The sequence below is a fragment of the Grampus griseus genome, assembly GCF_964374135.1.
Source record: "Grampus griseus genome assembly, chromosome: 20".
NCBI lineage: Eukaryota > Metazoa > Chordata > Mammalia > Artiodactyla > Delphinidae > Grampus > Grampus griseus.
In genome coordinates, this window is record NC_139014.1 from 5169697 (window position 1) to 5196398 (window position 26702).

General features: G+C 49.6%; 1 protein-coding gene and 1 long non-coding RNA gene across 3 annotated transcripts in view; both read right to left on the bottom strand.

Moving 5' to 3' along the window:
• Positions 1 to 21433, bottom strand: part of LOC309838500 — a 59244-nt gene extending 37811 nt beyond the window's left edge. Inside the window, exon 1 of the long non-coding RNA XR_014298353.1 lies at positions 21406 to 21433. This is a non-coding gene — a long non-coding RNA (uncharacterized lncRNA). The remainder of the gene's footprint in view (positions 1 to 21405) is intronic.
• Positions 1 to 26702, bottom strand: part of SLC39A11 (solute carrier family 39 member 11) — a 335571-nt gene that overhangs the window by 196542 nt on the left and 112327 nt on the right. The gene's annotated exons all lie outside the window — the stretch shown is intronic.

The following is a 26702-nucleotide window of genomic DNA, read 5'->3' on the forward strand; positions in this document are numbered from 1 at the left end:
GAAATGGCAGTTGGAGAAAGACATATTGTATGATTTTGCTTATATGTGGAATCTAAACCACGAACCAAAAACAAAATAAATGAACAAACCAACCAAACGAAAATAAGCATGTAGATACAGAGAACAGAGTAGCGGTTACCAAAGGGGAAGGGGTGGCGGGGGGAGACAAAACAGGTAAAGGGGCTCAACTGCATGGTGACTGATGGACACTGAGTTTTTGTAGGGTATACAGAAGGAGAAACATAATTTTGTCCCCATGAAATGTATATAATGCTATAAATCAATATTACCTCAAGAAAAAATAAATTCTACATACACAGATGTGTACACACGGGCATGTGTACACACTGGCATGCACACACAAACATGCATGCATGCACACAGTTTGCGTGCGTGTACATACATGTATGCACACACATGTACACACTCATATACAAACTTGCATCAACGTGTGTGCACATGCATGCACATATGCAGCGTGATACACATGAACACACACCCAGGTGAAGGCACACATACATGTGCGTGCTAGTGCACATGCACGCACACTCCAGGCCCACGTGTGCACACGTGTGCACAATACATGTGCACACACTTGCATCACGTCCACACATGCACACACGCAGACATGTTTGCATGTACACACACGTACACTCGTATACACACGCGAATGTGCGGGATGCGTGCATGCGTGTGTACGCACACTTGCATTCATGTACACACGTGCACACACATGCATCTGTGCTCATGCATGCACCACATACACACTGCCCTTGTTCTCTTTTGTCTTCTACAGTGGCCAAGCCTGGTAGAACCCAGATCTCTTGCCTCCAGACCCAGCACTCTTTCCTCCACAGCAGCCGCTCTGTGCTCAGGGAACCTACTGCCAAGAGAAAGCAGAGAATGTTTCCTGCAGGGAAGGAGGTGACGTTTCATGGATCACGCGGTGTCCAGCCTGAATGCCTGCCAAACGTCCAGAACTATTTGGGTAAAAGCCACTTAACTGAGCCCCATCAGCCCAAGTAATTGGGTTGCAACCTCTCTGACTTCATCCAGGAACTTGAATGGCTTTTTAGAAACCCAAACATGGAAAAAGGAAACACAGCGACCGTCTGAGGTGGGCATTCGCTGTGCTGGGCTTAACAGTGCCTGGGCTGAAACGGGCCTGCCTGGGTCCAAGCTAGGTGAACAGGAAGCCCCACTGCCCTAACTGTACCCGCCCAGCCCCAGCTTCCCACTCCTGCCCTCCCCAACCACTACTCGCTCAAAGTTGGAGGTGGAGGGGAAGGAAAAAAGCTCCCGGAATCTCCCTCCTAAGTCTGCACCAGACCCTGAATCCCACTGGCTTCCTAGTCCACAAGCCCAACAATCACAGCCATCTAAAGGTTTTTGTTTTGTTTTTCTGTAAATCCCACGTTTTCTGTGTCAAATCCTGATTTGAGGAGGGGAGAATAGAATCCTACCGCAAGGCAAGGGTCTGATAGACTTGGCGATCTCTCTCATTCTCCTTCTTCAACACTACAATCCCCCTTCACTAACGTTTGCCACTTCTAAAGCACATATCTCATCACCGGGATTAGGGCGATGGGCAAAAGAGAGAAATCCCAAGGTCTCTGGAACTTACATTCAGGAGGGGAGACGGGCCAAAAAGAAATGTACGTGTAAACAGAAGGTCTGCGCGCTGTGAGCGCGGCCGAGAGAGACTCGCAGGACGAGGAAACGGAGAGGAAGAGTGGTTGGGGATGCTCTTCAGTGCGCGGTGATCGCCTCTCCACGGGGTGTCATTTGAGCAGAGAGGTTAGTACAGGAGGACCAAGCTCCGGGGACAGCCAGAGGGAAGGGCAGGTTGAAGGCTCGTGCGTTTGAGGACCTGCCAGGTCCAGTGAGGATGAGAAGCAGGAGAGAGGTGGGGGTCACAGTAGATGAGACCACAAGGGCAGCCAGAAGCCTGGAAGCCCACGGTTAGGTCCCCAGGACTTGGTTCTGACACAATCTGATTTGCATTTTTATAGGGTCACTCGGCTGGCTCGCTGGAAAACCGACTGTAGGAGGGAAGAGTGAACGGGATCAGTGAGGGGGCAGGTGCAGCCCCCCAGGGCAGAGAAGATGGTGGTTAAGTAACTGGGAGCAGTTATTTCGTGGGAGCCTCATCAGACAGCCTTGTCTGTAGTTATGAATGCGGCAACAACAATAAAAAACAGAAACCACGCTTGCAGGCGTTTCTGAGACCCTGGGCTTGCAGAGCGGATGCTAATTAGGGAAGGGCAACCGTTGGAGGGTCCGCATCAACAGGCAACCACGCAGAGGGGGCCCTTGTTTTCAGCTGCTTCTTCCCCCTAAGCAGAACGCAAGCTTCAAAACGTCACCTTCATGCCGATCAGAGGAAGAAAGCACGCTGCCCCGCATAAGAATGATGTTGCGCGAGGTCATAACGCCGAAGAGTCCACCAGAGTACCAGCAATGCTGGTAAGACGTGAAAAATCGGGTTTAAGCAAAGTTGGCGAGAGAGCTTTCTCCCTGCAGACTTATGAGAACCAAGGCTGAAAACCAATGAGGTGGCCTCACGGACGGAATTCCAACATGGGCCAGAATCGTGGGTGATGAAGGCTTTTAACTGCAGGTACTGGACCTCTCATCCCAGGCAGGAGGCTGTCCTCACCCACAGTCCTCCCTCCGCCGGGGTGAAGGCCACTGCACCCTGAAGATGATCAGCGCGCGGCTCAGCGTCCGCTCCCCACACAATTCATTAGAGGTGTGGGCTGCGGGGGACGGTCGGGGCCTGACAATAAAAGCCCTGCCCTCTCGGGCTGGGGACCAAGACAACAGCCTCCGGTGTGCCCCGACTCCCTTTATGAGAAGTGAAGACCCAGGCGAGGTACGGATGAAAACGATGCCCCGGGTGGGAGGACGGGGAAAGCAGACCGCAGGGGAAAGGCGCCACTTCACACCTGGACACCTACTGAAAGATTCTATCACTGTCTTCCCCACCAGTCTGGCAGGGCAGGGCCACATCCGCGTTTGCGCGCCACTCCCAGCAGATGGCGCTGCGCCCGGCACGCTTTATGCGTTTTGATGATACCAGCTGCAGTGGATGAAAGAGCATCCTCCGCCCCCGCCAAATTCACGTCCATCTGGAACCTCAGAACGTAAGCTTATCTGAAAACGGGGTTTTCGCAGATGTAATAAAGTTCAGGGCATACTGGCGTAGGGTGGGCCCTGAATCCCACGAGTGGGTCCTTATAAGCGGAGACGACACACAGAGAGGGAGGAGGCCACGTGGAGACGGAGGCGGAGGTTGGAGTGACGCAGCTACAAGCCAAGGACTGCAGGGAGCCACCGGAAGTTAGGAAGAGGCAAGAAAGGAGCCTCCCCAACAGCCTTCAGGAGAGCGTGGATGGCCCCGCTGACACCTCCATTGCACTCCTGGCCTCCAGAACCATGAGAATACAGAGTTCTATTGTCTTAAGCCGTCCAAGTTTACGGTCATTTGTTACAGCTGCCCTAGGAAACTAATACAGCAGCTCACGGAGGAATGAATGAATGAACGAATGAGCAAAGGAAAGGGAAGGCTGGTTCACACCACCACACCAAGAGCCGGGATATGTAGACAGGATAACTGGACATGCTCTGAAAACCGGTAAAAGAAAGAATAGGTTTGACATGCAGCTGGTGGAAATAAACCAGAAAGCGTAGTATTAGCTTAAAAACCGCTTTGTTCTCGTGGGCACCCCTCTGCCCAGGAGGGATGCTCAGTAAGACCCAAGGCCTTTCCCTGGCACTCACGCTCTGTCCCCGGGGCCATTACAGTGCAGAGCTGGCCCCACAAAGAGGTAGTGGAACCCAAGAATTATTTTCTTCCTTTTAGTCAAAGATGCTCAATTGTAGTTAGGAAAAAGTTTAGGAAGAAGGTCATTCGGAAACTCCATCCAAGGACACAGGAGCGGCCACAGGCAGAACAGGCATGCAAGGGCAGGCCTGGCTTCTTGGACGGATGCTCCCCAGCAAAAGCCCATTTCAGCCCCTGACACTGGCTGTCTTGGAGCTACACCCCAACCTGCAATAGCTCCTAGTTTCTAAGACGCCCCTCGTCAGGCATGAGAAAAAGAATCCAAGTTTTGGGCTTCCCTGGTGGCGCGGTGGTTAAGAATCCGCCTGCCAATGCAGGGGACACGGGTTCGAGCCCTGGTCCGGGAAGATCCCACATGACGTGGAGCAACTAAGCCTTTGCACCACAACTACTGAGCCTGTGCTCTAGAGCCCACGAGCCACAACTACTGAGCCCGCGTGCCACAACTACTGAAGCCCGCGTGCCTAGAGCCCGTGCTCTGCAACAAGAGAAGCCACCGCAATGAGAAGCCCGTGCACCACAACGAAGAGTAGCCCCCACTGTCGCAACTGGAGAAAGCCCGCGCATAGCAATGAAGACCCAACGTGGCAAAAAATAAAGAAAGAATATATTAAAAAAAAAAAAAAGAATCTAAATTTGCCAGTGCTCTGCAGCCACCGCTTGTAGTAAGTCCAGCAGCTGTGAAGCCGTCAGATGCTTTATTTGCTGGACCGAGGCTGCAGAGGCCTGAGCTGCACCACAGCACAGAGGGGCAGCCAACCCCCAGAGGAATTAGCAGACACGAGATCTCCCAGAGGCTGGGAGAACCAGATCGTTCATCTTCATGTTTTTATTTTCCATTAAATTTGAAAGGGGGGGCTTCCCTGGTGGCGCAGTGGTTGAGAGTCCGCCTGTTGATGCAGGGGACACGGGTTCGTGCCCCGGTCTGGGAGGATCCCGCATGCCGCGGAGCGGCTGGGCCCGTGAGCCACGGCCGCTGAACCTGCGCGTCCGGAGCCTGTGCTCCGCAATGGGAGAGGCCACAACAGTGAGAGGCCCGCCTACCACAAAAAAAAAAAAAAAAAAAAAAAAAAAAATTTAAAGGGGGGAGATGGGAGAGAAGAGAATGGGGGAAAAGAATCATAATTTTTCAAAAGAATTGGGCTTGACTGGTCTTTTATCTGTCTGGAATGATCTGTCTGCCTGGAGGAAAAGGGGACAAAAGATCCTGGAGGCTCGATAAGCAGCCTCCTTCCCTTACCTGGAAACTCAGCTGCACCTGCCCTGAAACCACCACCCTGCCTTCCTCTCCACTTCTGCCGTATACAGAATGCGAGCCTGTGAGCTCCCGGGCAGGGAAACATGCTGGTGGCCACGATTCTTTCTTTTTTAAGTTCTTGGGGGGTTTTTTCCTTTAATATTTTCTTTTTTTTTTTGGCTTGCGGGATCTTAGTTCCCTGACTAGGGATCGAACCCAGTCCCTCGGCAGTGAGAGCGCTGAGTCCTAACCACTGGGCCGCCAGGGAATTCCCCACACTTCTTCCTGCTGACTGTGGGACCGGATGCTTGTCATTCGGGACCCTGAGATGAAGAAGACACAGCTCGGGCCTTGTTGGGGAAAGGGACTTCAGAAACCAGTAATTCCCAGCAGTAACTCCTGCGGGGGGGGGGAAGACAAAGATGAAGGAGCAGCGACCACGCTCCATCCAAAGAGGGAATGAGGGAGCCTGGTGATGGAAGCCAGGAAGGACTACTCCAGGAATAAGGGTGCTCTAAAATGGAGGTTTGTGTCCCCACAAAATTCACAGGTTGAAACCTAATCCCCAGGGGTATCAGGTGCCAGGGCCTTTGGGAGGTGATCAGGCTGCACCCTCGTGAATGGGATTAGCACCCTTACGAGAAAGAGACTGAAACCGAGAAGAGTGACCACTGACTACAGAGAAAGGCAACGGCAGACGATGCCACTGGGTCACAGCTGCTGCTGGAGGCCTCTCTGCTGACCACAAGCCTCTGGCCTCTCACCCCATCATTCTTGACCTTCGACCCCTATGCTGTACGCCTGTGCAGAAAGCCACAGGCTGCATGTGATGGAGGTGACCCGGCCATCTGGAGTGGGGTCAGGGAAGGAGGACTGTCCCCAGAATTCTGCTGCCCGTCCCCATCTGTCGCACCTAGGGACACCGAATTTAGGACCTACAGGCCCCTGGACAAGGACCGTGCTGGACTGCCCACCTGGGGGGGCAAAACCTCAACTGGACGCGCAACCGACCTCCCGTCCCCACCCCTCCCCCATCCACTCACTGGGAATTAGACTCCCCTGGACTGCTCAGGGGGAACCCTGCCAAGAGGGAGGACAAACAAAGAGACAGCGGCAGTGCCCAGCTGGCCCTCAGACGTGCCAGCATTTTCCAGGCCATATTCCACCCGAGTGCCTGCAATGCAAGACAATTTGTGCTCGTTAAATACGGGGGCATGTTGACCCGTTACATGTCTTCAGAAAAATCATCTCATCACTAGGCTCTGGCCCACTCAGAGCTCTGTCTACAAGGCACTGCAAACATGCCAGGCATCCTCTCTACCAGGAGCATCTTGGGAGCAGGGGCACATACGTAGCCTGGAGCACGTCCTCAGGACACGCCTCTCAGAGTGGATGGCACAAACGCAAGTGCACACCTCTGCGGACACACTGCGTCAGGCCAGCCCCCAGGTCCACGTCACCTCGGTTCTTCTTTTTCTTGGATGGGCTTCTCCTAACCTGACCCCAGTAGATACTGATCCCATCTGCTCTTAGATTTCACTTTCTGGGAACAGGTGCTGCTGCGTCTCCTGCATCACCGGTCCTGGCAAACGCCATTTCCATGCTGCTCTAACCTCTGGTTTCAACCTCCACCCCTGCAATGACCACTCGCAGCATTGACAGTAAGAAGGTCTCAATGCTTAATGTTTGTTTTAAGCTCACAACTAGATAGATGAGACCAGAAGGGCCCGAATGAGGAGTCTGGCCAGAGGACAACTAAAAGTTCCTGTAAATCATATGGGAAAAATATCAGATCCACAGAGGTCAGTGATGGCAAAGGGAAGCAGGTGGGAAATTGGCTGGGGGTTCGTGTCCAGAGCTCTGACACTGTCAAGGAGTCCAGAAGAGAAGGTGAGGGAGTCAGCCAGAAATCTGAGCTGCAAACGGCCAGGAAGCCAGGCCAAGGAGTCCTACGAAGTCAGGATGGAGACATGGGCACTACAGGTCAGGATGGCGCCCCTGCCTTTGGAAGCAGCGGAATGGTCTCTACTTCCTTCCTACCCAAACCAGAACTGGGCTTAGGGCTCAGCTGAATATGAGCCTACAGGAGGAAAAGGTGGATAGCCTCTGGAGCACAGGGCTAGGGAGGTACGATGCCAGGCAATTTCTGATCCAGTGCCCGGAAGGATGCCCATGCCTAGGGTATTTCAGTTGGCCTGCTGTGCTTCAAGAGACAGACACTGAATCCTCCTGACTCCAAGTGATGACAAGGCAACTCATCTGAAATAGACCCTGTTTCACGAAACGTGGCTTTAATGGACAACACAGAATAATACCCACTGGCAGAGCTTCCTTAAATAAATCTCATAAAGGGTCTAAAATCAAAATCCAGTTATGTCTCAGATAATCCTTCCCCTCTAGGGCAAACTTTACAGACCCCTACGGTATTTCTTCTCTCGTCCACCTGATGATACTCGGTTGGAAACCTACATGTAAATGTGACAGAGTAGATCCAGGCCACCCTTCAAGACAAATCCCGCCAGCAAAGCCCCTGCGTCAACTCCTGCATCTGCGAGCCAGGGCAGCCTCATCAAAACGCCTGCTCCGGGCTTCCCTGGTGGCACAGTGGTTGAGGGTCTGCCTCCCGATGCAGGGGACGCGGGTTCGTGCCCCGGTCCGGGAAGATTCCACATGCCGCGGAGCGGCTGGGCCCGTGAGCCATGGCCGCTGAGCCTGCGCGTCCGGAGCCTGTGCTCCGCAGCGAGAGAGGCCACAACAGTGAGAGGCCCGCGTACCGCAAACAAACAAACAAAAAAAACAAAAAAATGCCTGCTCTTGCCCGAGAAGCTCTGACAGCTAGTTTCCCTACGTACTGCGTGAGATACCGCCGTGCAGAAGCCAGAAGGCTGGATGATTAAAGCCCCACACTCGCGCGGGGAGGGGAGTGGGCGGCAGAGGTGGCATTTAGGAAGCAGTGATCTTTCCTGTGTTTTTCTTCAGGGGTCTCTGCTGCTCGCATTTCTCCCGGTCCTGGGAGGGGTGTGGAAGGAAAGCACTGTCAGAAGAGAATGAGTCAGGAAGATGGCATTAGACCTCCTTCCTACACGGAGCCGGGACCCAAGTGGAAACGGGCACCCATCTTCCTGCCTCGCAAACATCCTAAAATAGCTGTCCTTGCCCTCCCCTCCCCCCGACGACAACGAACAGATCTAACTGCTCCGCATCCCACCTCCACTCAGCTGGGCCCCCGAACAGGTCCCGGCACATCTCCCTACCGCGTATAGGGATGACAACCCCAAACCCTCCAGCAGACAGCTCTGCACGCAGGGCCGGTGCCACAGGACGTGGTGAACCAGCCCAGGGCAGTCACAGAAGAAGAGGGAGGGTTGGTGTGCAAGGGGGAAAAGAAGCGGATGGAAGGAAGAGAACCGCTGCTCCTGGGCGTGGGGATGTGCACGGGAGTGGAGGGGAAGGCAGACAGAACAGCAGAGAAAGAGCGGGACTCCAGCCTGACTCTCATCTGGTCCACAGAGCACCCAAAGCATCCTGGAATGCCCTTGGTCAGGCCTCCGGGCAGGCATGGCCCTGATGACCCTGCAGGGTGGGAACTTTCCTCCTCTTCTCTCTCTCCCTCCACGTGTTCTTTCTCCGGGACCCACCGCAAGCGAGACCCCAGACTAGCCTCTGGCATCCCGGGCTGGTCCCTTCTGTGACTGCCCTCACCAAAACCTCAGGCTTCAGTGGCCACAGACCCCCAACACTGGCATATTAACCACCCAGCCTGATAAATCCACAGGTGGGAGTGGGAGGAACCTAGGAGCCTCCATGCTTTTTCAAATAAAGGGCCTTTGAATAGTATTCTTCTGGAGGTAGAAGGCAGGAGGAATCGTGGGAGAGGGATTTCGGGGGAGGTAAGGTCTTAGCACCCCCTCCAAAGCACTGCTGGAATGTGCTTCCCATATGGACCGGGCCCAACTCACCACCTTAGAACCCAAACAATATGGTTACACCTGACCAAGATGGTACACAATTAGCCACGTGACACCACGCAGCTATCCATACCATCTCTGCCGGGAGCACGAGAAGAGTTACCCGGAGACCCCTGGCTCTCAACGAAAGCAGATCCACACAGACCATCACGGCAGACAGGTCTCTTAAGGAAGGCTCTGAAGAAGCATCTAGTCCAATGGAAATGACCACCCTTGTCAGTGAGAGAGGAGCTGGGGATGCCATGGGAATGACGCCAGGTGGATGCTACATAACAGAGGCTGAAGGGACCCCAGGATGCTGGCAGTCAGCACATGGGTGAGACCTGTACCCTGGCTGGCTTAGCCTGGGCTGCTGGGACATATTACCATAGCCTGGGGGGGCTTAAAAAGCACAAACGTATTTCTCACTCTTCTGGATGCTGGAAGTCCAAGATCAAGGTGCCAGCAGATTTGGTTCTTGGTAAGGGCCTGGTGTGCAGACGCTCTCATTGTATCCTCACGAGGCCAGGGGCACAAAGAAAAGCACGCTCTCTACTGTCTCCTCTTACAAGGGCACTAACTTCATTGTGGGGGCCTCGCCCTCATGACCTAGTTGCCTCCACAAGGCCCCACCTCCTAATGACATCACATCGGGAATGAGCGTTTCAACACATGAATTTGGGGGAGACACAAACATGCAGTCCAAACAGCGGTTAATTCCAGTTTGACAGGAAGCAGAGACTTTTGGCTGCCCCCAGGCCGAAACTATGACCGTACCTACTCAGGCAAGAAAGGATGCTGACCAGAGACATTTCCAAATTTTAAACCATGACCAGAGATGTTGTCACATTCTCCAAACCATGGGAGACCAGTCAGGCTGTCTTATAGTATATGAAGGTTAGCTGAAAAGGATCTCCATATGTGGAACCCCAGAGCTGCACTGAGGTGTCTCAAAACTACACCTCTCAGATGACTGAAAACGATCTCAGAGAATGGTTTCCTTAGAACTGGTGCATTCTAGAAAGTTCTAACTAGTCACGTGCACCGTTCTGGCTAAAGAGGGTCCAACAGCCCAGAAGGTATGGGAAGTGCTGTCCTGAGGGGAGTACTGACCTTCGACAGGCCTGGCACTCCAGAAACCCATGTACCTGGAACCACATTTTCCGAGCTCGTTTGCCCAGAGAATACTCTTTTCACTAGTGATCTCCTGGCACCCAAGGGAAGGGTCTCCGTGGTATACACTCTGGGGAGACTGACTTGGAAAACTATAAAGGAAAAGCTGCTCCAGGGCTTTATAAGCTGCACTTCAGAGGTTCAGGAACCATCCAGAATCCTAAGGGAAAAAAGTATATACTTTTAGGGAAGAGGATTCTCGGCTTCAATGGAGTCCCAACAGGGCCATATTGGCAAAAATAAAGAGTTGCTTATCTGGGCCAAATCCCTCGCACGTCAGAAAACCGGGGCCAGTTTGCTCGTGTTTCTCTGACAGTTACTGGAGAAGGTTGGACCAGAACCGGAGTCTCCTCATTCCTGAAACTCTGTTCTTGGACCACAGTCACCCTGGCCACAGCTCCACGCTTCCCACCATATCTCTGTGGGACTTTCACTGGAGACTCAGTACAGATTCTTTTCTCTTGTTTAAAACATATTAAAACCCACCTATAAACCAGGCAATTGAGTAATTATACCTTTAGAAACAGATCTTCCCCACACATGCAAAATAAAACAGTATCACCGCCTCCACCATACAGACTCGGAAATTAACCAGGTTTTAAAACTTCACCCCAAAACATTCTGTTTGTAAACATCCTGTGCTCTCCCTCACCTTGCACCTCTGTGACGTGCTGTGTCCAGGGAAGAGCTGATATCATATAAGATATTGCACAGAACGGACACTGAATAAACGGCAGCGTGGTCTTTGGGTCCTAGACTCATCCACGGAACAAATCTTTCCCGAGCATCTGCTGTGTGTCAAGAACTGGTCCAGGCACTAGGAATGTGACAAAAGATAAAAGGTGGACAGACAGGGCCCTCGCCCTCAGGGAAGTGACATTCTAATGGGGGAGGTGAACAAAAAGCCAGTAAATAAATAAACAAGATTGTATCAAGAGAATAAGTATAAGAAAGAAACAGGTTAACGTGGTCCAGAGAGATAAGTGGGCCACAGGAGCTGAGGAGTGAATGAAGAATGAAGAGGAGCCAGCCGTGAGAAGAGTGGAGGGACGGGCATTCTAAGCAGAGGGCACAGTCTGTGCAAAGGCCCTGTGGCAGGAATGAGCTTCGTGTGTTTGCTGACTAGGAAGCAGGCCCATGTGGCTGGAGCAGGCTGAGTGGAGGGGACAGGGGGTGTGAGCTGAGGCTGGAAAGGTAGCTCAGACACAGAGCACACAGGGCCTCATCTGCCACAAAAAGGAGCTCGGGTCTGGGAAGGAGAAGGAATGCAGAAAGCACAGAGCCGAGCTCCTTTTCACGGCATATGAGGCCCTGTGCGCTCTGGGTCTGAGCTCCCTTTCCAGCCTCAGTTCATCCCTTTTCCCCTCCACTCAGCCTGCTCCAGCCACACTGGCTTTCTTTCTATTCCCCAAACACAGCAAGCTCCTTCCTGCCCCAAGGCCTTTGCACGTGCTGCGGCCCCTGCCTGTCCGTGGAGTAGCAACCAGTCCAAGGGGACTGGATTTCAACGTTTGTGAGTCAGAGCGGAGGAAGCCGAGGCCAGGGGCCAGCTTGTGAGAGCTTTGAGCTTCAAGCTGAGGATTGAGACTTTATCCTGGAGATGATGGGAAGCTAGTGACCAATGTTAAGCAGGGGAGTGATAAGCTGGAGAGGTGAGACTCCAGGCAAGCAAATCTTTAAGGAGTCTACGGAAATAGCCAGCCAGGAGATGGCACGAACACGACACAACCAAGTGGGGCAGAAGCTGGGAGGAAAGGGATGGATTTGAGATGTTTCTAAGGAAGAGAATCAAGTGGGCGTGAAACACCCAAAGGCGACTTTGGGATGCTGACTTGGGTGGACGCGCGGCTTCATTCAGCAGTAGAAGGAATACACAAAGACAGATGTGGACAGTGAGAAATAAATTGAGTTTTGGAGAAGTTGAGTCCGATGGCCATGTCACTTTGGACGTTTCTAATAAGCCGTCGAAAATTCAGGGCTGGTGCTCAAGAAACAGTTCTGAGGTACATATTAGGATTTGGGGTTCACAGGCGTACTCTTGGGGATAATTGGTGCTGTCGGCATGAAAGAAATCACCCAGGGGGCGTGCAGAAAGTGGTCAGCCAAAGAAAAGTAAGAGCTTCAGAGAGAGCCAGACCCCGGTTTATCCTCTGGCATTTCCACCTAATACATGGGGGTGCTGAACAAGCAGGCCTCCGTGGGCCCCAATTTCATCTCCAGCCAGGACAGTCCTATAATGCGCACCCTGCAGGGGGGTTTGCAAGTTTGCGCTTCACTGCGTCTGCAGAGCGCCCGGCACACTGGAGGTACTGAAGCCACGCCCACTCTTAGAAGCAGTCAGAGAGACAGGAGAACCTGGAGACGGTGACGACTTAAATCAAAAGACGAAGGGGTATACGTATAACCGATTCACTTTGCTGTACACCTGAAACTAACAACGCTGTAGATCAACTATACTCCAATAAAAATTTTTTTAAAAAAAGAGGAAGGGGTTACTAATATTATTTACACCCTGGAGGTCACGTAAGACGAGATGATTAAATACGTGAGACAGGGTCCTCAAGGAAAGCAGCCCCAGCAGACGAGCAGGGGAAGGTCCTGAAGGCGTCACACTGAGGAGCGAACGTTGGGTTAGAGGCACCGGTGAGAGCATCTAACTTGGCTCTGTCCGTGCCAAGGGGACGCTGACGTGGAGAAGGCAGAGGACGTAATCAAGACGGCAATCGTACGCGTGACCCCCCATCCCAGCCCTGACCGCACCATCCCACGGCCCCGACCCTGAGCTCCACCACCTCCTCTAACTTCTCCCCCATCCCTCCTGCTTCCATGGGCAATTAGCTGGAAAACTTTGACTTGTGAGATAGCTGACCATCAAGGGCTCCCCCCAGACACAGTTCCAGGATGGGAGCAAAATACGCCTCCCGGCTGCTTTGTTTCTTCTTGGGTAACAAAGTAGGAGTAAAACCATTCTAATATTTGTGCCTAGTTCCCAAAGGTCCCGATTTATCCTCTGAATGCCCAGAGGTCCTCAGCCTACATTTCAGATTGCTGTAGACCAGAGAAAGTTAGCGATGAGCTAAGAGGGCAGCAGCGAGACGGAAGATGTAAAAGGTCCAAGAAAACATTGTTTTAACGGACAGCCTTGAGCATCTCTATAAGATGAATGAAGCAAATCAACGCAGGGGCTACTGTCGTAAAAGCAATAAAGGAAAAGCTAACTGTTGAGATAAGCTCCCTGAAGAGACCAGAATACACCTGGAGAAATTAATGCTGCAGAAAGAGGGGGGCCTGACTTCCTCTGAAAGGAAGTAGGAGGAGGAGTGCAAAGTCAAAGCACATTTGTTGGCAAACGGGAAGGAAGCTGATGGAGTCCCTTTCCGGGAGGCTCTATTTTGCTCAGTAAAATAGGAGGTGACATCGTCTGTTGAGAATGAAAATTCTGAAAGGCAAGGACGAGGCAGGAGGTGTGGGGAGACAGGTAAACACGTGGACTGGTCACCATGGGGAAACAAGCAAGGGAGCACACGTGGTGTGTGTTAAAGGCTCAGGAACTTCCACTCAAGGCTCATCCTTGGTTAGAGACCATGACCTTGACGGGGAGACCGCCTGCAGTGTCACGGGGTTATGGGCCAGCTCTCCGGCAACCAAGCCACTTCTCTGGTTGAAGAACCAAGAAGAGACCTGGAATAAAAAAACCTCAGTGTGCATATGCCACAATCACTGTGCCATACCCTTCCAACGTCTCCAGTTCCAGTCGACAAGGGAAATGTGGAAATATCAGGAAGTTTGGATGTCAGCGTTGCAAAGTTAAAATGCGCAATTACAAAAGGAAAAGAAATCCGTACGTAAAAGTCTGACTATCTGAGCCTTTCGTTCATGGAGGGGTTTTGTTTTTTCGCTTTTGTTGGCCAGGCAAGTCACTCCACGGGCGTTCGAGGGGCCCCGTTGGATGAGTTTCTTCTTAGGCGGGAAAACTTGACTGATTCTTTCTGTGTGGATATTCTGCTGACCTCACGTCGGCTGCGCCCAGCCTTGAAAGCCTGTTGTCACCCCCACTCCATGTGTTAATCATGCAGATGTTCTGACATCTGGGGGATCCTGCCAATCCGGGCGACCTGGGGAATGACGGTCCCTCCCAGGACTAGCTAATTCCTAAAGAGAGTAAACAACTTACCTGGGAGAAGAATGCCTCTTGGACACAGACCGACCATCACCTTATCAAACTCTCACACACCAGGCCAGGCACTGGACCACCAGGGACAGCTCCTAGAGCCCAGAGCTTACCGGAATTACTCAGTCAGTGCTAAGCTGTTTACCGCGCCTGCCTTGCTTTTCCCACGGAAACCCCGGTAAAGGCTCTGGCCTGGGCTTTCCCCTCCCTCCTGTCCTCTGTCTCCAGATGCTTCTGCTGCGGCCCTGTGTGCCCTGACATGCCCCTTCCTCTCGGGGAATGTAGGTAAGAAATTCTTTCCAGGTCATCACTCGGTCACCTCCGTATCAAAATCCCACGGGTCCAAATGAGACCCCCACTCCCCACCCCACCCCCACTCTCCTCTCTCCAGCCATCACCCCTGGTCCGGCTCCCCGCACCTCTAACTCACATGCTAGCACCTTGCTAATCCTGGCAGTGGGTGGCAGCTGAGCCAGTCGGATGAGAAGCCACAAACCACAGGGCCCAGATGGTCCTGAGCACCACCAGCCTGGAGCAGCTCACGTCGTGGCAGCTCCTAGATTCACACCTTTGTGACTGTTTTAACTGAAATGTCCCTGAATTCAGTTTTTTTTTTAACAGTCTGCTAAGTAGACATTTTTAAGAAACCTCCACTTTTCTTTTTGCACAAACAGAAACCAGCCACCTACACCCACGGAACCGTATGCCAAAGTCTAGTGCCGACGACAAAACACGTGTCCACGCGTCTGGACTTACCCAGGGATGCTCCGGTACACAGGGGAGATCTGGCCTTTTGTTTCTCAAAAGGGGACTGTGCTGGGGGGGAGCCGCTCCATCCTTCAGAACAATGGGAATTTCTGCTCAGTGAGTGAGCCCTGGAGTTCACGGCATGTGACTGCTCCATTAATCTCAATACTCCATGGAATACTCCATGGAATCCTCCATTAATCTCAATACTCCATGGAATACTCCATGGAATCCTCCATTAATCTCAATACTCCATGGAATACTCCATTAATCTCAATACTCCATGGAATACTCCATGGAATACTCCATTAATCTCAATATTACATGGAATACTCCATTAATCTCAATACTACATGGAATACTCCATGGAATACTCCATTAATCTCAATACTCCACGGAATACTCCATTAATCTCAATACTACATATAATACTACATGGAATACTCCATTAATCTCAATACTACATGGAATACTCCATGGAATACTCCATTAATCTCAATACTACATGTAATCTCCAAGACAGGGCGTGCTGGAAGTCGTTCTCACAGTAGTGAAACGCACGCACATTACACGCGTGTGCGTGTGCGCGCGCGCACACACACACACACACACACACACACTGTGCACACACGCAAACACCCAAACATAAAACAGGAGAGAAGAAAGACCTTAAAACACAATTCGATTGCCTCGAACATAAACATGACCATATGGCACCAATCCTGGCCACGCTGGCTAAGGCAGGCCTCCAGCCTCCTACAAGTATTTCTGGGAGGCCTCAGGCCAGTCCCAGGAGCTCCACCGAGGTCCCACCGCTATGCAGGCGGCAAGCACTGCATCTTCCTTTTCTTTCTTTCCTAGTCTTCTTCTGGGCCTCCTAACCTGGAGGCAGCCGTGTCCAGCTGTCATCATGGCGGCAGCTTAGCTGGGACCTACGGCCACTTCTCCAGGATGTCACTCCTCCTATTTCACAAGCCCTCCTTTCTCTGCCCTCTCTCTCCTTAGACCATGGTGCCGATGGGGGATCTTTTTTGTTTTTTAAGTTTGTTTCCTATGTCTGTGATTCTGTTTCTGTTTTTTGTTTTGGTTTTTTTTGTCTTTTTTTTGTGGTACGTGGGCCTCTCACTGTTGTGGCCTCTCCCGTTGTGGAGCACAGGCTCCGGACGCGCAGACTCAGCGGCCATGGCTCACCGGCCCAGCCGCCCCGCCGCATGTGGGATCTTCCAGGACCGGGGCATGAACCCGTATCCCCTGCATCGGCAGGCGGACTCTCAACCACTGCGCCACCAGGGAAGCCCTGTTTTGTTTTTGTAAGTAAGTTCATTTGTATTATTTTTTAGATTACACCTGTAAGCGATATCATACAGTATCTGTCTTTCTTGGGGATCCATTGGCTGCCAAATCAGGGGTATTTGGAGTTAAGTGGACCTTTGAAATCACCTCCTGGCTTAACGCTTTTGCGTTGTAGGTAAGGATACTGAGTCCCTCTAGGAGAAACATGTCCCAAATAGCTCAGGGCATCTTGTGAGTTCGGCCCATGAAGTTGCACTCTGCTCTTTTTCTTCTGTAGCCAGCCAGGTGATGGAGCTGGTGAGGCCAGGTCTGCAGATTCCATTAGTTTTATCCCATTCCTGGGCCACCTGCAGCACCTAACCCCAGTCGCAGTCAGAGACCTTCTGAGTAGGTAGGTGGTGGTCATAGGTGAGACAGGGAAAAGCGTGGCTGGCTCAAGAACATCTCCTGGTCACTCTCAGCTTTTTCTTTCACACTGGTCATGCCCAGAAAATCCTATCTTTGGCTTCTATGGAGAACCTACTGGAAAATGCAGGCACCAGGGTACATAAGGGAGCTTTAGTTGATCAACTGTGTGGTATGAATTCATATGAAGCAGGCGTCTGTTCCAGTCAGATCCCTTTCAGGTCTGTTACCAGAGCTCACAAATCTGTTTCTAGTCACGGGTTTGACTGCAGCTGTTCTGGAACGAACTGTGTGAAAATCACCACGTTGCTCTGCGGGTGTGGGGGTTGGCAGCATGTCAGGGCCAGGGTGACGTGAGCCTGGCACTCACCAGGGGCACAAAATTTAAGGGGGCAACAAAAACCTCAGGAACGAGACAGACAGTATTTTAATGCGCCGTTTTAAAAACTCAATGTTGATGCAAAAATGTCCGTGATGATTGCACAACGATGTGAGTATACTTAATACTACTGAACTACACCTAGAAATGGTTAAGAGTACACACTCATGATGCATTTTTTACATATCTCTTGCGAAGCAAGCCTACTGGCAACAATTTCTGTTTGTCCGAGAAAGTACTTCTCCTTCACTTTTGAGGGATAATTTTGCAGAGTAAAGAATTCTACGTTGGTGTTTTTTTTTCCTCTCAACACTTTTAATATTTCAGGCCACTCTCGTTTGCATAGTTTCTGAAGAGCTGCTGTAATTCTCATCTTTGCTCCTCTTATAGGTAAGGTGTTTTTCATCCTTCTGGCTTCTCCCAGAATTTTTTCTTTGATTTTCTACAGTTTGAAAATTATATGCCTATTAGGTAGAGTTTTTTGACATTTCTCCTACTTAGTGTTCTCTGATCTTCCTGGATCTGTGGCTTGGTGTCTGACTTTAACTTGGGGGAAACTGACAGTCATTATTGCCTGAAATATTTCTTCTGTTCCTTTCTTCCTTCTCCTTCTGGTATGCCCATTACATGTACGTGACACATTTTGTAGTTGTTCCACAGTTCTTGGATATTCTGTTCTGGGTTTTTTTTTCCTTCTTTTTTCTATTTGCTTTTCAGTTTGGGAGATGTCTATTGAGATATCCTTAGGCTCAGAGATTCTTTCTGCAGCCATCTACTCTACAAATAAGCCCATCAAAGGCATTCTTCATCTCTGTTTAGTGTTCTCTAAGCAGATTTCTAGCATTTCTTTTTGGTGCCTTCTTAGAAATTCTGTCTCTCTGCTTACCTTGCCCATCTGTTCCTGCATGCTGTCTGCTTTATCCATGAGCACCCGGAGCATATTAATCAGAGTTGTTTTAAATTCCTGGGCTGTTACTTCCAACATCTCTGCCATATCTGAATATACTTCTAACGCTCACTCTGTCTCCTGAAATGTGCTTTTTGCCTTTCAGTATGTCTTGTAATTTTTCTTAATAGCTAGACATGATGTACCAGGTAAACAGGACTTTGATAATGTGATGCTGAGGTATGGGGGAGGGGAAGGTCCTATAGTCCTATGATTAGGTCTCAGTCTTGGGGGAACCTGTGCCTCTGAACTGTGACCTTCACAAGTGTTTCCTCAGTCTTTTTCTTCCCCCTTAGGTGGGACAGGATGGCTAGAGTGGACTGGACTTGGGTATTTCCCTTCCGCCCCATCAGTGAAGCTCTGAGTAAACAGTTTGTTCAGGGGACAGACTTTTTGTTCAAACACAGTGCTCTGGTGTATTTGAAAAGAGTTCCTTTTCCCGTTCAGAAGCCCAGGAGGATTCTTTTCCCCTGATATTTCCTGTGAGAACCCGGTTGAGCTCCTGGAGATAAAACACCAATGTGTGGGCCCCCCCATGACTGGTCCCCTCTCAGACTTGCTGCCTCCAGCAACTGGTCAATTACAGCTCAGATTTCCTACCAGGCACTAGTGCCCACCGGGGTGTCAGCTTGTGGGTGTCAGCTCTGGAAAGTGCTGATTCTCTGCATTCACCTGTTGGTCTCTCCAATGCGGGGGCAACAATTTGCCCTGTGACCTCACTTCCCTTAAAAATCTAAGAAGATAGATCACTTTTTTTGTTTCTTCAGCTTTTTACAAGTTGTTAGGGTGAAATGGTGTCTTCCGAGCTTCTTATATGCCAGACCAGAGACCAGAGGTCACGTTACGAATTTTTTAACAGGATTTCCGTTAAAATATATATTTTTTAAAAAATTATTGTAAAAAAATTAGTAAAAATATAATTTCTAAAAAAATTAATGAAATTACAAAACATATTTTTAATTCATGATGAAAATGTCAACATTTTAAACAAAGACCGGATCTGACCCTGCAAGTTACACAAGCCAGCCTTACTCACCTCCCCTAATCCCAACACTATGGAATCCTATCTGTATTTAACACTTTGGCATTCTGCTTATTATGGATCTTCGCATTAATCTGTAATTTTAAAAACGTCGCGTTAAAATATTTTTACCTCGATGACTACTGAGGGTTTGGGGGCTCACTTTAATTTTACGTTCAGACGAGTGTCTCACTTGTCTCACCCTAATCCAAGCCCTGAGGTTCCCCGATCCATCGGGCGCTGATTCAGACAATTCAGGAGAGAAGCAGCAATGACAGCAAAACTCGCAGGCTCTGCTGTGGGGCAAGCAGCCTTCAGGCACCCAAAATGCAAATTTACTCCAGGCCCTTCTTCCTGTCCCTCACCCCATCTTTGTTGCTGCAGCAAAGAGCAAAGAACACTGGGCAGGCGCTCCGGGTTGTCATTTAATCCTCAACAAGCACAAATGGGAGTGTTGTTATCCCCATTCTACAGATGAGAAAACTAAGGGTCAGAGACACGGATCATCTCACCAAAGTCACACAGCACTGGGTGGGTGGGGCTAAAATGGGAACCCTGGTGTGCCCGACACTAACGGCCACCATTCTCGTGCTCCTTTACCCTTGCTCAGGAGCTGGTACATGGGCCACACTCTACCCCCACCCCAGCCATGGCCAGAGCTCTGGTACTTGACAGAACTCCCAGAAAATGTGTAAGGGAAGAAATTCAGAGCACTGATCACAACTGGCCTCAGAAGAAGGGTAAAGAGAAGGAAGAAAAGTCCCTCTCCACTAATCTTAACTTTCCCCCAATTCTACCCTTGTTGTGCAAATAACTTCAGTATTGATGACACACTTATAATCCAGCAACAGTCAGCCTGCAGAGCGCCACAAACCCAAAGAGAGAAGCGGCCAGCCTTAGAAAGCAGGCTCAGACCCCAACTCACGCCTCCGAAGCTGGTTTCACAGAATACACCTCTCCGTGTTATCCATCCGGGCCTGCTACAAACTTCCCAATTTGCCACGGCAGACCCAGAAATGGAGGAGAAGAGAAGGAGAAGGTGCTGGAAGACAGCCTCTGCCCACTCTTACAAAAATGTTTTAAAAGGTATAGAATAGGAACTGGCAGGAAAGGGGTAAAGCTATTTCAGAAAAACAGAAACAAACAACCAAACGAACCATTTACCGTGATCATAAGGCTGGGGAGACAGAAGTTTACAGCCCACAGCGACACCGAGGGGAGCCTAGAGAAGCTTCAGTGACATACACGGAGCCCAGAAAGCCCGGAAGTGGATCTTCCAGAAACGAAGAGAAGGTCAACAACTGACAACCCACAGGAGGAGAAGTTCAGAGCCCTCTGACCGTGAGGACTCCACCTGGGGTAGAAACCAAGCTTCAAAGGGTGACCGGGCAGCGCAGCCGCTGGGGCTGCCTCTGTGACGCCTGGCTTTACCCCACTGCCCCACTGGGAACGCACGATCCGGCCGAAATTCATTTCCATAGAGCTCTGCTGACAAGGACAAATCTGGTCACGATGAATGTCAAGGACCTCTTGAAATGCTGAGTGGCTATAGATTTTCACAGTATTCAACGATGCTTGCAAGACATGGACCACAAGCCAGATCTTGGATTATTTTCCGTTTTGCTAGACAGAGTGACAGGAATAAACTTGGCCAGGCAATTTTCTAAAGGTCTTACTAAACAGGTTATAAACTTAACAATTCCTCTGCCCACCAAACACTGCCGGAACCTTTTAGACGTAAGTAGATGGGTATTCACCAGGGGAAAGTTCACCAGAGCCGGGGCAGACACCAAAGCCAGGATGATTGTCTGAAAACTCAAGTCAGACCATGTTCGAACCCAACATGGCTTGCTGGACCCCTTAGCACCAAAGCCAAGCGTTGCCACGACGTAGGAGGCCCCCACTTCATCTCCCACCTCCCAGCTCCTCCTGCTTGGGCCACACCTCCCTCTTGGTTTCTTTGAACATGTCTGATGCATCCCACCTGAAGGCATTAGCACCGGCCGTCCCTTCCTCCTGGAAAGCTCCTCTCGCTACATACGGGCATGGTTTGGTCTTTCACCTCCTTCAGGTCTTTATATAAATATCACCTCTCAGGTGACACCCCCAACCCTGCCACCTAAGTGCACACCACCTCCATCCCACACACACGCACCCACCCACTTCCTATCCCCTCGCCTGCTTTGTTTCTTTCCTCCTAGCCGCCAACACCGTCTAACACAGAATGTATTTCACTCACTTGGAACTTCTTGTCTCCTCCACCAGAATGTCGGCTCTCTATGTTGTTTTCACCATCGGGTTCATTTGTAGTACCCAACTTCTGCTTACTACTGTATCGCCCGGCGCCTAGAACACATCCGGGAGGCACAGGAAGGATCTGCTCATTGCGGGAAATGGATGACAAGATGAGAACGCAAGCCCAGCACACTGCTCCCTCCCCCTGCGTGGACTAATGACTACGGAACTGTACTTCATGAGAACCTGCCCCAGTGCTGGACTCGGGGGCGGGATGTGGGCAGTTGGGTGCTGAAGGCTAGCGCTCTTCCTCGGTGGGGATGCCAAGTCAGATAAGAGGGAGGGTAAGGACAGGTGAATGAGACCCGCAGGGCAGCCACTTGTCGCAGGAAGACTTACATTTCCTAAAAAATCGGAAAAAAAAAAGAAAAGAAAACAGGTACAACTTGAACACGACTCAGTGAGCAAACTGGAGTGGAGAGGAGGCAAAGGAAAAACAAAAGCAGTCACAATAATAGTAAGGTGCAAGAGCCTTACCTTTTCCCAAGGGGGGAGGTCTAGGGAAGAGCCCTGGGGTGTTCTAAGACACCCTGGAATTATATGCAGAATTCTGTGGGAAGATGCATACTTCTGGAAAAAGATCTATGTACTTTTCATCAGCTTCTCAAAGTGGCCGTTGACCAAAATAAAAACTTCCAGAAACACTAACTTACACTTGAATGTTTTCTGTAACTCGTTTTAGTCCCACAAACACCCATGTATTAAGTGCTGACTACCATACTTCACCAAATCTTAAGACACAACAATTTTAAGACACACTTTTATTTTAGATGGCATGTCAATTCCACTATGCCATTGGCTGTAAGACAAATACTAATTTCAGAGATGCTGAAAATGCAAAGAAGGGTGAGTCCTGGAATCTACAAATTACTGCATGTCAAGCACCGTGCTAGTCCCTTTACATATTTCACCTGAGTCCCAATGCAATAATATTACGATTCCTATCTTACAAGCGAGAATTCCAAGAACTCAAACCTAGGTTTGTCTGAGAAGCCTCCCACGGAAGCATCCCAACAGAGACGGCTCCCACTGCTGCAGATCTTAGCACCAGCAAGGAACCTCTCACCATCAAGTGCACTGGGAGACACAGAGAGCTCATTCTAGTTGCATATCAAATGACTGCAGAAGCACCCAGCTTGAATCAGAAGCCATGCTTCAAACAAACTTCCAAATGCCCAGAGGAGGGTTTCACGTTTATTAGTCTAAAGAGCATCTGCTCCTCCCTCAACTTCATAGCCTTCTCTCACTTCAATAAGCAACTATTTAAGTGGAATTTTATGATCCAGAACACACAGTGCACTGTACTGAAAAGTGGGATTCAGAAATAAAAGATGCACGATTCCTTGTCAATCTTAAAATGCGTCCCCACTATCAAAGCATTAACAAAAGAACGTCTCCAAAGGTTGGGGTGGGATAGTGCACGAGCACGTCTGTGTGCTATAGAGGGTGAGGAGAGAGAGGATGAGATGAAAACACCCACTACATTGGGTATCTTCACAAACAGGATTCAGCCTCTGAGATTTGAGAGCTGCTTGTTACAAGGCAAAGCTGACGCATACAGCCTGTTACACTCAGATACATGAAGTCAACATGAAAACTCTCAGCAGCATACACTCTAATGTAAGGACTGTACCTGGAGTCACATGGGAGCCCTCAGGCTTTTAACTCTTCCTCTTTCCCGAGAAGGAGCCTTAGAGCACAATTGGCTCTATATATCGATACATTCTCCTTCAAATTTTGGGTCAATGCCATCATCTTTGTGAGTCACCTAACAGTGAAACTTACTAATAATGAAAACAACAATGCAAACCATGACTTTTTTTAAACCAGCCAGGCAGTAGATGACAAATTGTATCTCCAGCGTGTCCTCATCTCTCTTCTCAATTGCATTCTTCTGGTAGCCTCTCACTTAACCTCGATGGCTCCTGAGACCAGGAGGAGACCAGCTAAAGCCGCAGAGGCCAAACAGTCATGAGAAAATGTCCTAGACCACAGTACAGGGAATGGGTTTGCCTTGGGAAGCCCCCTGTTGGAAAGCAGCAGGGAAAAATTATAATTCAATAATTATCTGGAGTGTTTTGGAGGAAGAAAGTTACTCTGAGAATGTTGTTGTTGTTAAAGATCATGCCCAAACACACACACACACAAAAGACTGCCTTTTTTAAAAAAACTTGGCTTGTAAATCAACCCTCAGAAGCCTCCTGATAAACTTCCAAACGTTTTCCAAATAACACCATCCTCCCAAGTTGACCGCTTCTGGGGAGCCCAAACCCATTTGTTCAGATGAGTTCTGCGGTGTTTGTTCACATGTCAGTTTTATTACTTTTTAATCTGCTGTTATTTTTTGACCCCAAAAGGGGATGCTGAGCACCTCGGCATGGAGCTCCGGGTCATGGTGGGTCCCAGTGGTTCTCTCTGCTGATCCAACTCCACAGGGACTCCCGGGGATCGGGCTGAAGCGAAGAGCAGACTGAAAGTTCAGGACGCCGCTCCACCACAAAGAACTGTCCCTCCACAAATGCCAATAACCCAACAGTCTGTGGTTTTCATCGGGTGCCCAGGTGGTCTCCTTCCCACAAAATGGTCTAGGCAGATGTTCTGAGAATGATGGGTTGTGGAGGGTCATCGTGTGAGGGTCCAAACAGGAAAGAGGCAGGTAGCTACTCCAGAGCATCTAGACAGACATCACGGCAACCTTAGAAAACACACCTGCCCCCTGATTCGGAGCCAACATTTCTATTCAACTAACCACGCTCCCTGCAGAGGAGACACCTGCAGCCCCTGATGGCCATACCTGCCGCCACTTCTGCTCACCTGGGAGACTCTGCCTGGAAGCCTGTGCCCAAGCTCCCACTCAGGACCTCCAAGGTCTCAGACCAGAACCCGCTGGCCCAGATTTTCAGGTCCCATGAGCCCTTCCCCTAAAGGCCAGAGGGGGCAGAGGGGCCCTCTCCCCAGTGTTCTTGGTTGGCTGATGAGCGAGGAATTGTGGAGCAGGAAAGGGGTCTCAGCCCACACTTTCACACTGCACAGGAAGCCCCTCTATAACCTCCCTGACCATTGGTCACCTAGCTTGTACTTGAATCCTTCCAGTGACGGGGAGCTCAGTCCAGTCATGATTCCATGAGCCCATGTTACTATCACATCTACCACATATCCTGACTCTACCCTCCCCCCGCTCTTCACCACACACACACACACACACACACACACACACACACACACACTCTCCTTCTCCATTCACCCCATGATTCTCTATAATTTTTCACATCAATCTTCTCGTACATTTTTCCTTAACCACACTGGTGCTCCTTTAACTTCTTTAGGGATTTCCTTTTCCTCTGAGAAACCTCCTCTTCCAGCTTAAGGACAATCTGCTCTTTTCTAGTGTGGATACTCCATCCCTGATTTGTTGCCCTGAATGTAAACGCTGTCCATCTTTCTGAGCACCTCGAGAGCACTGGAGACACAAGGGTGTTGAATGACCAGAGAAAACCACATCCAAACCCAAAAGCTCTCTGTACTTTTCAAGGTGGGCAGCAAAATCTCTACAGTCTGGGCCAAAAAAAAAAAAAAAAAAAAAAACCCATATTCAGGCACCCTGAATGCTCTGGCCAATTTTACTGCTGTCCAGACAGAATAATAACTAATATTCACTGAGGACATACAAAGCAGTAAGCACTATTCTAAGCATTTTACTTGTATTAACTTAGCCTGTCTTCACTGTAACTCTGTCAAGTACTTACTATTATCCCCATTTTAGATACAGAAACTGAAGGAAAAGGCAGGGTAAGAAGGATGCCCAAGGTCTAGCAGCTGCTAAGAGGTGGAGTCAGAATTCAAACCCAGTCTCACAGTTATCCAGTATTCTCTGACCCCCTCCAACTCTGTACCGTCTCTGCAGCATGCCACCTTTCAGGAACTTGACGGCTTTTCAAATATCAATGCCTTTCGTCTACCATAAACGTATAGATGACATCGTACTTAATGGTGAAAGACTGAATGCTTTCTCCCTAAGACCAGGAATAAGGCAAGAATGTCTGCTCTCACCAGTCTTATATGACATCTTAGTCAGTGCAATTAGGCAAGAAAAAGAAATACAAGGCATACAGACTGGAAGGAAGAAACAGAACTGTTAGTACTCACAGACATGACATAGAAAATCCCAAGGAATCTACAAAACAACTCTTAGAACTAATAAATGAGTTTAGCCAGGTTGCAGGATACAAGGCTAACATGTATAAATCAATTATATTTCTGTATACTAGAAATGAATAATTAGAAATCAAATTTAAAACACCATACCATTTATAATAGCACCATAAAAGGAAATAATTAGGTATGAATCTAACCAAATATATGTTAAGATATACATGCTGAGAATCACAAAACACTGATAGAAGAAATTAAAGACAACTTAAATAAATGGAGAGCTACACCATGTTTATGAAATGGAGACAAGATTATTAAGATGTTAGTTTTCCCCAAATTAATTTATAGATTCAATGCAATCCCAACCAAAGGCCAAAAGCCCACCAGGATTTTTTGTAGATATTAACAAGCTGATTCAAAGGAACTAGAATAACCAAAACAATTTTGAAAAAGAATAAAGTGGGGGGGCTTCCCTGGTGGCGCAGTGGTTGAGAGTCCGCCTGCCGATGCAGGGGACACGGGTTCGTGCACCAGTCCAGGAAGATCCCACATGCCGCGGAGCGGCTGGGCCCGTGAGCCATGGCCGCTGAGCCTGCGCGTCCGGAGCCTGTGCTCCACAACGGGAGAGGCCACAATAGTGAGAGGCCCACGTACCGCACAAAAAAAAAAAAAAAAAAAAAGAATAAAGTGGGAGAACGCACAATATCTGATGGCAAGACTTAGACTAAAGCTACCATAATTAAGAGAAAGTGAGATTGGTGAAAGAATAGACATATAGACCAAAGAAGCGGAATGGAGAGTCAAAAAGCAGATCCACACAGATATGGTCAATTAATTGTTTACAAAAGCACAGAGGCAACTCGATGGAGAAAGGCCAGCCTTTCCAATACATGGTGTTGCAACCACTGGACATCCCCGTTAAAAAAAAGCCTGAACTGCAAACTCGACCTCACTCCTTACCCAAAAGTAACTCAAAATAGAGGGCTCTCGGTAGGAGCACCAAGGACATATTCAAGACCCACTTGAGGGATGGTCAGAGGTTTACATATGTTAGGTTGAACCATATAAAATGCCCAGATTCGTTTCCCG